The 13,604-nt window shown below is 37.4% G+C and overlaps 1 protein-coding gene across 1 annotated transcript in view; it reads left to right on the top strand.

Moving 5' to 3' along the window:
- Positions 1–13,604, top strand: part of LOC121313521 (piezo-type mechanosensitive ion channel component 2-like) — a 181,866-nt gene that overhangs the window by 69,104 nt on the left and 99,158 nt on the right. The gene's annotated exons all lie outside the window — the stretch shown is intronic.

Raw genomic sequence — 13,604 nt, forward strand, 5'->3', positions numbered from 1 at the left:
TTTTTCAAAGAAGTGCAAAGCTGCTACTTTTTTTTTTAGTTCATTCTCATCATTAGCTAATTAAAAAATACCAAAAATGTGTGCCCTTCCACCTCTGGAATGATGAAAACCTCCTGTAGCCACAGAGTGCTTTGTAGATATAAGCCTACAGACAACAGGGACATTTAGAAATACTGAGGCCGTTTGTGAGCTTGGATTCCCTTGGGTTGTGTGAAAATTACTTTGCACCATTTAAAGAAAAAGAAAAAATCTCCCTTTTTTAACTGTGTGCTGTGGTTCTCTTATGTTAAATGCCACAGTGTTCTAGGTGGACATTTAATACATTTTATAAAATAAAGCTTATGTTGCCTTCAAATGAAATATATACTCTGGGAGCAAGCTCTTCAGATATTTTCAGAAGCTGTTCTGTCTGCACGTTGAATATTTCATATAGTTAAAATGGTATTGAAAAAAAAGGCCCTTTTCCACTGATGTCTTTTATAACAATTAAATGGATATTACTGTTGTGAGCTTTTTGCTTTTGATGTAGCTCAACAATAAGCATTTTGTTTCCAGAGTATTACCATAAAAATAGGAAAGAAAATAACAGCTCCCATTTCCAGTTTTCCAAGCTAATTGCTAGTTAAATTAAAAAATGGAGCTGCTGTTTACTTTTGCTATTCATCATGCCAGTCAAGTTTTTTCAACAACATTCTGCACCACGTAAACACCAAAGGGTAATATTTGTCCTGTGAATAAAGTGTGAGGTTGGACTCTGTTAGTTATCACTGTGAATTAAGATTTCGTTGGTATGTAGAGAGCTGTCAGTGGGATTTAAACACAACACTGTTTATGAAGCTTTCTTGCAGTATCATGTGTATGAATAAAGAAAACACAGTGCTGTGTTGTTTTCCTTGTCTGAAGAGAAGCACTGCTTCCAGCACCCCTTTGAAAATAAATGAGGAGTGATGTGGTCAAGCTGACTTTCACTGAGCATTTCTGTTATTCAAAGTTAATGACAAATAATTGTTTGTTTCTTTATTTGTACGGTTACACTCTTCTGCAGAAGTGGTGCACTATGATAGGTCTTAAGATAATAATGCTTATGAATTTTATTCAAAATAGGTTATGAAAACAGTTTACAAACGTTTATCCTTAATGGAAAACTTAAGATGCCTTGTTATTTTATTGGCATTGAGATAATACAGTAGTTGTTCGTGCTAAATTTTAGCCAGTGCAGTTTACTGTGTGATCTCTGCACATTTAAGCCATTAGCTTTGACATTAGCTTATTTAATTGTCAGCAGCTGGAATTGCAAATAGTCTGATGCTGCATGTGCACTTTCATAGCCGTACGCTGGCAAAGGCCAGATTAACAGGGATCAACTAAAAAGCATAATTATTTATATTTACCACTATTAGCACCTTTCTTATTTTGGGATATTAGTTGTAACTTGTTAGTACTGTACTGCAATGCTATGTACAAAAGATGTTAGCAGAATCTAAGATAGGTAAGTTAAAGGAACCCGTTGCTTAAAATGGTATACCTTTTTTTCCTGCAATTACACTGTTTCTCTGTGTTTGCATGCATTACATTTGCATTTTTTACCACTGCAAAAACACAATGCATTTACAGTATATTCACCAGGAATTAGCTGCCAGTATTTCAATTATTATAATATAGAATGCCAGTCTCTCCTTTGCAAAATACTCCTAGGCCAAGATGCTTTGTGTCTTATAATGCACTGCATTCTGTTTGTAAGAATGACTGATATAAGAATCAACTACATATAGTGATCAAAACCACTGGGACAAAATTATTCCTATACTAACCAATGTAAATTACTCTTTGCTTGTAAGAATCAAGCAATTCGCTTATAAGAATCATTTTGGGGCAAATGGATTACACGTACTACGGCACTTCATCAGGTGCAATGACGTGTACAGCCAGTAAAGTCGTATTTGAATTTGAATTTGATCACATCTCGCATGATTAGGCATGTAAGCAGCGTGGACAGTGCAATGATGCAGGAAACACTGCATTGTTTGTAATCAAACGGTGACTGCACCACTGCATTGTCCAGGTATGTTTTTTTGTGTTCTCTGTTATTGAACATTTATTTCAATAAAGTGAATACGCATTCATTGAATACATGCTGAGTACAGCACTGTTATTGTGTGATATGCATGTAGAGGGAGTGGGATTGCTGTGTGATGAGGAGGAGGGGAGGGGTCTGCAGAGCTTTGCATCTCTGTTTAATGAAAAAGATTTGCATCGCAACAGAAAATAAGTAAGCCAGATGCTTTAATGCAGTGGTAGTCCTGACAGTAAAATGCTGTACTGTAATGTCATTTTAATTCAAAGGCCAATTACACCTAACACCGAATGACAGTTAACCCTTAGCTGTCCATTTATTCAGCGCTTGTCAGGTGCGTCAGGTCCAATTTATTTTCAGACACGCTGTTTATTTTACATGCGCTGTTTAAAATATATTTTTTTTCAGAGTAAAACAGGTTTAAAAGGCCCTGCATAGCAAAAGGACATCAGTACTGCATCTCCAGCCAAGCCTCACCCCTTGTTTGCTGTATTTTTCACATACCTCTTTATAGACGTGCATACTGATAAATCCTCTCCTGATCACTCATTTTATCACCAAACTCCTCAATAATGCAATCCAAGTCATTATTTTATTACAACATCTCAAAAAGCTCTGCAAATGTCTTTGATATTCTTTGAGTGCTGGATGCGGAAGCAGTTATCTCCTGTCTGTGTTATCTCTGTGTTGCAGGGGCTATTGTGTATTTCTCATATACACTCCTTTTGTTTTGTTTTTCAGCTCATATTTGTCTCACTCGGCCATTGAAAGGTTTTCTCGGTTTTCTCCGGAGATAAAACGACTAGAGACCTGTGCTTGACGTCTTTTTGATGATGTCGGACAGGGGGACAGGGAAAATTGTAATGTTGGACCTGGTGCAACATAGGACCACAAAGGGTTAAACTAGGCACCCTCACAATACAATCGCTTCTGAAGTATACTGTAGTAAAATAGGATTCTGCAGCCTTGAGTAAACATAATTGTGATAATATAAAAAGCTGTTTACCCACGAGGACTTGTTTTGATGTATTGTCCTCAGTGATTGAGCACCATTGACATCTGTATACTGTATTTAAACTGCTAATGGCACACTTTTGCTAATTGTAATGCGACAGAGTGGCCGAGGACTGTATAAATGATCAGGCTGGAGTCTTGATTTACAGTTCTAAACCGGTGTTGGTTTTATTTTTCTTACACTGCAGTGGTGAAACAACTGCTAATAGCGGCTAAGTGTAAACGGCACTGTACACTCGTCTTAAAAAAAAATCACCTGTTATATAATAAAATAACTGCGTTTTTATGGGTGTTTGCGTGCAGTTTGTAATCAAGACTAATGTTAAAATAAAAAAAAAATCTTATTTCGTGGGAATGGTTTTATATTTTAAGAAATATTAAGAAATATTTTTTAATATGGCACGTTTCGTTGTGTTGCGATTTTAGACCTTAGTAAAACCAAATCAATTCAAACATATGTAAATATTTTGATACGCACTTGTAGTTGATATAAATGTGTGTGTGTGTGTGTGTGTGTGTGTATATATATATATATATATATATATATATATATATATATATATATATATATATCTTTTGATTTCATATAGTACTTGATAATCTTAACAATCGATTTCAAAATGGCTGCGTTCGTGATGCACACTCCCATAGGAGCCAAAGTCACCCACGCTGTGTTTGCCGGCCCTACAATTGGCACACAATGTAAACAATACAGTACTTTGTGTTGAACAAACACTAGATCTCTTACTCTCGTTTTGGTTTCTGTATCTTTTTTTCTTTCTTCTCTATACCCACATCAGAAAGCTATCGGCTAAGCCACTTTTATCGAGGTGCCACTAACCTTAACAAGCAGACAGTTAACCAGTTGACCATTATCCTAAATTCGTTAAGGAAAAGCAGCTGTGGATTTTTAATGTGCGTGCATACATGCAGAAAACTTGTGACATCTAGTGGTCAACCCATTACACTGCAGGGAACAAGCTCTTATCAACCTCGCACACACAAAGAATTGGGTTTTTCAAAACGAGTTAGATCCAGAGTTAGCGTATTTACAGACAAAATCTACACATCTACAATGATTGTATGCATAAACTAATCATTCTTTCTACAGAATGCTCCTGGAATATATTATATTACTTAACCTAATCGTATGTGTTGTTAATATAACTACACATTTCCCTTTCTCGCAGTTTAAGGCCAATGCAATATAAACATTTCAATTTCTTCAGCCATGATGTTAATTAATAAGGCCCTACCCAAACTAACAAAAAAAATCCTAATCCTAAACATCTATGTGCTTCAAAAGGAATCAAAATTAAAAAGCGAATTTAACTTAAAAAATATGTAACAGAAAAATACAGTATAATGTTTAAAATGCTATAACATGGCCCCTGTGATACAATTCATATCGCCCGACGCCAGAGGCAACAAGATTTGTGTGAGGGGCAACACGTTTTGCCATTATACTCTGCCGGTTGGACAAATAGTTTGTATTTATTTATTTTCCCTATGTTCGTTCTGTTGGTAGAAAAACACTCTGGGTATATTTCCAGAGAGCCTCGCAAGTTTCTAAAAAATGCATTGCTGAAGTCTTGCACCTACACACACAAACATTTTTAAAAAGTATTTATGTCCCACCCCTTTAATTTCTGATTGGCTAGCTGTGGAAAAAGCAGATCTTCTGTTGTTTACAAAGAAACCCAGAAATGGCTGCTAAGAGAGCCTCTGGCAAGGCACAGACCAATTTTTTAAACTTAAGTTGTAATTTATGTTTTTTGTAAATTGACAAATAAGTGATGCTGCTTTCTTAATACATGAACCTGACATTTAAATGCAGCAATTTAGTAAAGTTACAAAAAAAACCACCATAGTCGCTAAAGTACTTTGAATTTCCGTTGCCCCTGAACAAGCGCCACACTCATATCAGAATTGTAATAAGGGCTTTTCACACTTGCCTGCAAGCGCATTCACATTGCTAGTTTCAACCCGGGGCGAACTCACCCCTGCCAGAGACTAGGGTTGAGCATTTTCAACCCGGGGCGAAACATTCGCCTCTGGTTGAAAGATTAAATGTGAATGCAACATGGTTTGCCTCGGGTTGAAAATGCACATGGCAGTAGCCACAAAACAAATGTTGAGGGGCAAGGGTCACGCATCATCGTGCCTTGGGATGAAAATATGTAGTGTGAAATGATCGTGTCCAACCCCAGGACAAATCTCACCCTGTAGATTGTAGGGCAAGGCAAATGTGAATGCAGGCAGGACTGAACTCGGGAGATTTTGACTGATCATGGACCAACTTTCTGTCTAACACGTTACAGCAAGTTTATAAAATATGAAAAATACGTCCCCTCAGGACATCTGTTTATCATCTACAGACGGATGGTTTGGCGGGACGCTTTAATCAGACCCTAAAGCAGATGCTGAGATGTTTTGTAAACCAAGAGGAAAAACACTGGGCATCGCTTCTTCCCTACATCGTTTTTTTTAATTAATTATTTTTTTTAATTTAGTCGTTGCCAACTATTTTTTGTTAATTTTCTCCCAATTTGAAATGCCCAATTATTATTTAAGCTCAGCTCACTGCTACCGCCCCTGCGCTGACTCAGGAGCGGCGAAGACGAACACACTGTGTCCTCTGAAGCGTGTGCCGTCAGCTGACTGCTTCTTTACACACTGCAGATTCACCATGCAGCCACCCAGGAGCTACAGCCTCGCAGGACAGTGCAGCTCCCGGGCAGCTAACAAGCAAGCCCGCTGGTGCCCAGCCAGACTACAGGGGTCACTGGTGCGCGATGAGCCGAGGACACCCTGGCCGACCTCAGGTCAACAAGCTTCTAGATAGACTGGGAAATATGAAGTTTATCTCCACTCTGGAGATAAACTCCTGACAAAGGGATACTGGCAGATCCCCTTAACCCATAGTTCTATAGAGAATACCGCATGTTTAATCCCTGAAGGGCTGTTTCATTTCAAAACCATGCCATTTGGGATACATGGTGCGACAGCTGCCTTTCAGAGACTGATGGACCAAGTTTTTTTGCCACATCATGAATATGCAGCATGATATTTGGGATTTTTAATGGGGAATGGAAGGGTGAAACCCGTTGTCACCAAAATCCAGGCTTTGGTAGACACGGCAGTCCCCAAAACCAAGACCCAAGTGAGGTCTCTATTGGGGTTAGCCGGTTATAACCGAAGATTTATCCCGAAGTATGCCACCATGGTTAATCCCTTAGTTGATCTCACCAAAAAGAGTGCACCAAATTTGATTAAGTGGTCAGTAGAATGTAGGGGGCATTTGATATTATCAAGCAGAGACTCTGCCAGACCCCACTCTCATCACTCCAGACTTCACAAAAAGACTCATCCTCCACACTGATGCGTCGGATGTTGGTTTGGGTGCAGTCTTGTCTCCGAAGTTAGACAGAGTAGAACACCCCATCCTTTACCTCAGTAAAAAGAAGCTCCCTTGGCCTACTTATTCTTTACGATACTACCTGCTGGGAGATTCATTTGATCTTGTCACTGACCACGCCCCACTCAAATGGTTAAGCACAATGAAGGACAGCAATGCTCGGATAACTCTTGGTATCTGGCATTGCAGATCTGCATATACCTCATGGTACACCGTGCAGGGAAAGACTACCAAAATGTGGATAAGTCCTTTAAAAATCTGTGTTTCAGCAGTTACAAAACTGAAAGAACGTCAAGAAAAATCTGAATTCCACAAAGCAGCAGTAATAGTTGGCAATGATTTTGTATCTGTGAGGCAACAAATTAAAACACTTGTAGGAGTTGAATTCAGTTCATAGAGAATGAGGAAAAAAGCAGGCAGAAGCTATTTTTATATTTTAATAACTCAAATTGCTTATTATAGTTGTACTCTTAGTATGTTACTTAAATTTACTAGCAAATGTGTTCCAAACTGCATTGAAAGGAACATTTCCTTAAAGCATGTTATACATTTGTTGAGGTGAGGTGAGGTCACAGGGAACCTTCTGTGTGTCTTGAAGAATTTAGTGAACAAGTCAAGCTACAAGGTTAGATCCGCCCCTGTTAATCACCTATTGATTGAATATGTTCAGTGTTAAATAAAACCAAAATCCTACAAGTTATATTTTACTTTTTTTGTGTGTGTTTTGTGTATCGGGGAGGGGGCAAGTACATTTTTAAGGACAAGTACATTTAAGGACAAGTACATCCTCATCCCTGTGTACTCCTTTTCTAGCTGCCAAGTTTCTTTTCTTAATTCCTTTATTACAACAAGATAGGCAATTCATAATTGTTGCTACTGTTGACTCACAACATCATCTAACTGTGCATTGTGATTATGCATCAATTTAAGCAGTGTACTCTAAGATCTTGTGAATTGAGAGTCCAAGACATTAGGATGACAGATGTGGAGTGTTTATGTGCTGTGCAAAAGCAAAGTAGTCTGACATCTCGTATCGTGCTTTAGCACCAAATTTCACTTCCCCCATCTAGATGGATCTTTGCTTCTACATATCATAGAGTCAAAGGGTCTCTTTTACATTAAAAAACTGAATACACTGAATTGTAAAGTATAATTCCATAATGTAACACAAGCTGGTGTTAGGCCAGTTTGGCTGAATCACCCTATATTGAAATCTCTTTTGATGGTAATCTTTTGACTCTATCCAATACTGTGAACAACTTGGGAATTGCTGTGGATTTGGAACTGTGTTTGGATAGCCACATTAGCTCTGTTATAAAGGCCTCGTTTTAGGAACATTGTCCAATTGAGACCCATTCTACATGACAAAGATGCTGAGGTGTTGGTTCATGCCTTTGTTATTTCTCGGTTTTGTAATTCTAAACTGCGTCAGCTCCAACTGGTTCAAAATCCTGCAGACAGAGTGCTGACACACGTCGTTTACAGCACATCACCATGGTTCTTAAATCACTACACTGGCTTTCTGTTACATTCAGGATTGAAAATTCTGCTTACTACATATACAGGCCTTCATGCTTTTGGTCCTTTTTATTTAGAGAACATTTTGGTACCTTATGCTCCTAGTCGCACCCTGAGATCAGCGAATGCTGAACTTTTGGTAGTTCCTAGAAGTCATCTAAAATCAGCAGAAGCAAGGCCTTTAGTTCCTATGCTCCCTGTCTTTGGAACTCCGTCCCAAGTCATTTTAGAAATGCTGGCACAGTCAAGTCTCTTTAAATCAAATTAGTTTTTTTATTTTATAGATTTATATTGTAAAGTGCCCTGGATTGCTCAGCATGAATATAAAATCAAATGGCATTGTATTTTGGTGTATTATATTGTACTTCACTAGCTATTTTCTATTAGTGCTGTAGCTGAAAAAGAAAAGTAGCAAAAATAGGCCTACAATAATTCTAAACAGTTTGTCAAGTAAAATCTAATGTAATCCTCTTGTGTACATTTGGGTTTATGACTGTAGAGGAGACAGATTAATAGAGGGACCTAATGATAAAGTCTGCAGTGAAGGCAGAAGACTTGGCCTTTATTCAACACAAGTATATTATAGTTGTACAGAGGCATGTCACTATTTGGCCCACATATCTCCTGTGCTGAATTAAAAATGCTGAGCATAAGCAGAGCCAGGGAGATGCAATTAAACTTTCTTATCCATTGCTGGCAGACCATCTCTGCAATCCAATACTTGATCACACCAGTTTCAGTTATTGCTATAATTAAAGGTAACTTAAATGCCAATTATAAGTAGCATTTAACATTTGTAGTGAGTTAGGTATACAATTTATTTAAATATAAATTAGTCTGTAGTCACCCACTCAAGGATGTCAAAATGTAAGAAATAAGATATACCTTATTTAAGGCCGGGATTTATGTAGAACTCGGATTCCCTTGACAATAATCAACATTCACACAATGTGTCAGGAATATAAAACAATATTTTACTTAAGAATAAAAAGGGTGTACAACTAATCTAATATTACAGAAAGGAAAGACGATTGGTTAGAGATATGTGTGAATAGTATACAGTTCATTGATTTCTTAGTCAAACGATTACAACGACCACAACATTATTAGCATAAATGGCTAATATACTAATATTAATTATGCTGATCACGCGTCTACTTTGCTTTAGTATTTTCAGTAATCGTTTATCGTTGCAATTGTTCATATCAATATGCACGAGAATTAATTCAACTTCCTATTCAGAATGGAATCCAACATTCCAATAACTAATTTATGACATTAGTTTTACCGTGTTAATTTACTTTAGCCGTGATCTACCAAATTGATAATATTATCAACCTCAACTGATTCTATATTCAAATTAACTCAGAAATGGGACAATGATCAAATTTTCTGCATTTACTAGGTAACTCCTTTGGGTTACACATTTCAACAAACAAAATACATTTCTTACACATTCCAAAACAGGAAGTTGTATTCCATTCGTAGAACAATTTCCCACTAACTTGATAGCATTAGCAGCAGTTAATTTCTCAAGTCATAAAATGTGTAATATTTGATATGTTGAATACTTATAGATTTTCAACAAAGATGTCAATCTTCTTTGGTGATGAACACTGCAGCTTCTTTCTCTGGATCTGAAGCTCACCGAAAGTAACGGAGATGGTCGTTCTGTTCGTAGGCATTGTGTTGCATTGGCTCTCGGCAAACAATAGTTCTTTTCAAAGGAAGTAGCTTGTTGAATTCCAATAGGGCACCTGGCAGTGTGGCTAATGTGCTAGAACAATTTACCCTTTTTCAAGCTGTAAGAAATTTTTTTAAAGATATAAAATTAAATTAAAACTGTAATAGTCAATTTGGCCACAATGAAATGTGGCAGTCATGTGGATGAAGATTGGAACAGGTATGTTCTAATGAGTATTAAGCGTTTCATAAACTGATAATACTCCAATGTAATTCAATAGAAAATAATTAGTATCTGGTAATATAATATACAACATAGTATGTTATTATCCCTGCAAACCTCCCAGGGAAGCCTAATTAAACCTGTTTGACTGTGTCACACAATCATGATCCTGCTATCCTGTGTCTGTCATTACTTGATTACACTATGTAGCACAATTTTTGTTCCTGGGTAGTAAGTGTTATTTCCTAATTGCTTATGCCTCACAAGTATAGAAAATGGCTATTATTTCCCACAAACTTTGCTTTTGTGACCAGGACAGTGATATTTTGAAATTTACCTATTTTCCAGAACATTCCAGATAGATTAAGTGCTGAGTAAACTTGGAGTAACTTCTAGAACTTTCTAGAACTTTCCAGTAATATAAATAGTAGTATAAATACAGGGGCCTTAAGCCCACCAGTTCAGTTTAGTTCCAGCTGCCTAAGTGGATACATATCTGCATTTTTCAGGGAGGTCATAGGAAACTTCAAAATAGTGGCATTCCTGATGGGTCTCCAAGGCGGTTTTACCAAGTTTCCCTGCTATCTTTGCCTTTGGGACAGCAGGGACACCAAGGCGCACTACCACAGGTGGGACTGGCCACAGTGGACCGAGTTTTCTGTGGGGAGGAACAAAGTCAATTGGGAGCCACTGGTGGACCAAAATGGGCCTTATGAAACAATCTGTCAGAGCTCTAAATAAGGAGTCGGCAGCCTTCAAGTACCTTCAAGACCTCTTCCCTAAGCTGTCTGAGGCAAAGGTCAAAGCCGGTGTCTTCGTCGGACCACAGATAAAGAAGATCCTGGAGTGCAATGAATTCCCCAAGAAGCTCACTAGTAAGGAGAAAGCGGCTTGGAACAGCTTTGTTACAGTGGTTCGGGGCTTCCTGGGCAATCACAAGGCCGAAAACTATGTGGAGCTGGTTGAGACTCTGATGAAGAACTACGGCACAATGGGCTGTAGGATGTCCCTCAAAGTCCATATCCTTGATGCTCATCTTGATAAATTCAAGGAGAACATGGGAGCGTACTCGGAGGAGCAAGGCGAGTGCTTCCACCAGGATATACTGGACTTTGAATGCTGCTACCAAGGACAGTATAACGAGAACATGATGGGATACTACATTTGGGGGCTGATTCGTGAAAGTGATTTACAATATAATCGTAAATCTCAAAAAACTACTCACTTCTAAATCTTTTGTAGTCATTTTTGTATTACTTTAGTATAAATACATGTTAATTTGGATTCATGTGTTGTTTTCTCATTGGAAATAGGTAAATTTCAAAATATCACTGTCCTGGTCACAAAAGCAAAGTTTGTGGGGAATAATAGCCATTTTCTATACTTTTGAGGCATAAGCAATTAGGAAATAACACTTACTACCCAGGAACCAAAAAAAAAAAAAAAAAATTGTTACACGGTGTTATACCTTTTTTGTTTTTTGTCCTTCCAAGCATTATTTTTAATGGTACTGCTTAGCTGTCACTTACAAGACTTTCATCTGCCGCCAGTCATCAGACAGGCCAACAATAACAAACTGTACACGCTGTGCAATTGTTTTTGCTTTATGGTCATTTGCTACGTCCTTAGCGATAAGAATCATCTTCCTCAGGATGCTTAACTAATTTAATCAAAAATAGAGAAACGTGCAGAACATGCTTTGTTTATAGTCTGAATTATTCACCTTAGTCCTATATGCTAGTAGTTCACAGGTCTTCAACAAGCGCCAATGCCACACAGCCAAGTTACTGAAATACATAATAACTGCTGTTCTAAACTGATAAACCACCGATGCTGAATTCATAAGTGGAGCCTACAAAGTCATTAGGGTGATGAATACATAACAATATTCAGACATGAGTTAATATTGACTAGCACATTTCAAATGAGAATACAGCGAGTTCAGTCAACAGTGTGGTGGTTCAAGAATGACTATTTTTCCACTTCTTTTGACAGTTAGTCACCAATTACATATCAAGGCAAAAAGCACTCATAAATGCTTGTCATAATGCATACGTAAGACAGTATTTGTTTTAGGTTATGCAGTATTTCAGAAAGTAGTGGCAGATACAGATAAAAATAAAAACTGTATTTAATATTCTCAAGACCACTGTATATTTAATTATAATGAATTATTCCTCCAAAGCTGTAAATAATTGAGATATTTACAGATAGCCACTTCTAAAAAACCAACTATAATGAATTATTACTGCAAAATGTTAATAAACTTTGTAATACATTGTTAAAGCATTACAGAATAAGAATTCTTACTTTTAAAATAATCCCAGTCATTTGAATGGTTTTTACTGAAAGATAATTTTATTGTATTAATTTCTAACTGGAAACTGTGTACTCCAGGTGCTGATACTTAAATCTTATGTCCAGGTGTACTTGTGACTGCGTGTTAAACTGAGAGCTTTTTTGACATCACTACTGTTTCTCTGCAGACATCTCAATTATTCACAGTTTTGGAGAAATAATCCATCATTGTTAAGCTTTTTTCCCCAGTATGAATATTGAATTAAATAGGTAGTAAAGCAAGCAAAGGGCCCTGCACTCATATGAGATACATAATATTGACTGCAAAGAGCAGGGAAAGTATATTGTAGATTATGTAAGTTTCCATGTCCAATAATAAGTGTGCCATTAAACATCCCATAAAACATTAACCTTGAATATGTCCGGATAAGTATGTATGGTATGGCCATTAATTTGGTACAATAAGGAAATACAGTGGACATATCATGAGGAAATATTGTGTATGTAAAAGAGCAGGCCCTTGTGATGTGCCACAAGATTACCTGTACCATTATTAAATAGCAGATTACTGGTAGTTCTTTGATCCCAGATTACAGCTCTCTTAAAGACAAAGTGCAGACCGTGACACCTGAAAGACACTAATCAATATGCACAATACAAAAGACCTTGAATACAGGGAGTGAGAAAGCTGTATTGATCAGTGTTAGGATAGATTTTCACGAAGTACAGCACAGTGGGTGTGGAACCCGCCCTTCCTAATAAATGAGCACTGTGTATATAACTATGTGTATAATTTGTTTCAGTTACATGTTTATGAAGATTTCAAGTTATACAGTCAGGAAGCATCTCTGATGCATTGTATTGCTGATCACTAAACTTATTAATGGCTGTCATCGCACTTTCGGTTAGTTTTATTTATTGTTTCAAAGCCTTTCATTTCCAATCTTTCCAGCAAAGATCTCAAGATGGGCAACATATTACATGCACATGGTTAGCCCTGGACCTGTGCTATCCGGGCTGTGTTTCCATAATAACCAAATGCCCAGGTCAAATTTATCTCTGCTGTAACAACAGCCAAGACACAACATAATCCACATAACAACAGGCGTTAGAGACTGCTCTGGAATCCATGGATAACTGGACTCTTTATAGACAAACCTTAGCCCTTAATGTTTGCTGTATAAGAACACTATCATTCTTGGATCACTTTTGATGTGTGTAGACTGTTGCCTAACATTTTTACCTTTTAAATGCCCAGAATACCAGCCTCAGAAGTATCTTGTAATGTGTAAAGCATGGCTTTGTCTGTGGACTTTCATTGGTACGCCATACAGGAACATTTGAAACATTTAGAACTCCATGTTTTCACTCCATGT

The sequence above is a fragment of the Polyodon spathula genome, chromosome 3 (assembly GCF_017654505.1).
Source record: "Polyodon spathula isolate WHYD16114869_AA chromosome 3, ASM1765450v1, whole genome shotgun sequence".
Lineage (NCBI taxonomy): Eukaryota > Metazoa > Chordata > Actinopteri > Acipenseriformes > Polyodontidae > Polyodon > Polyodon spathula.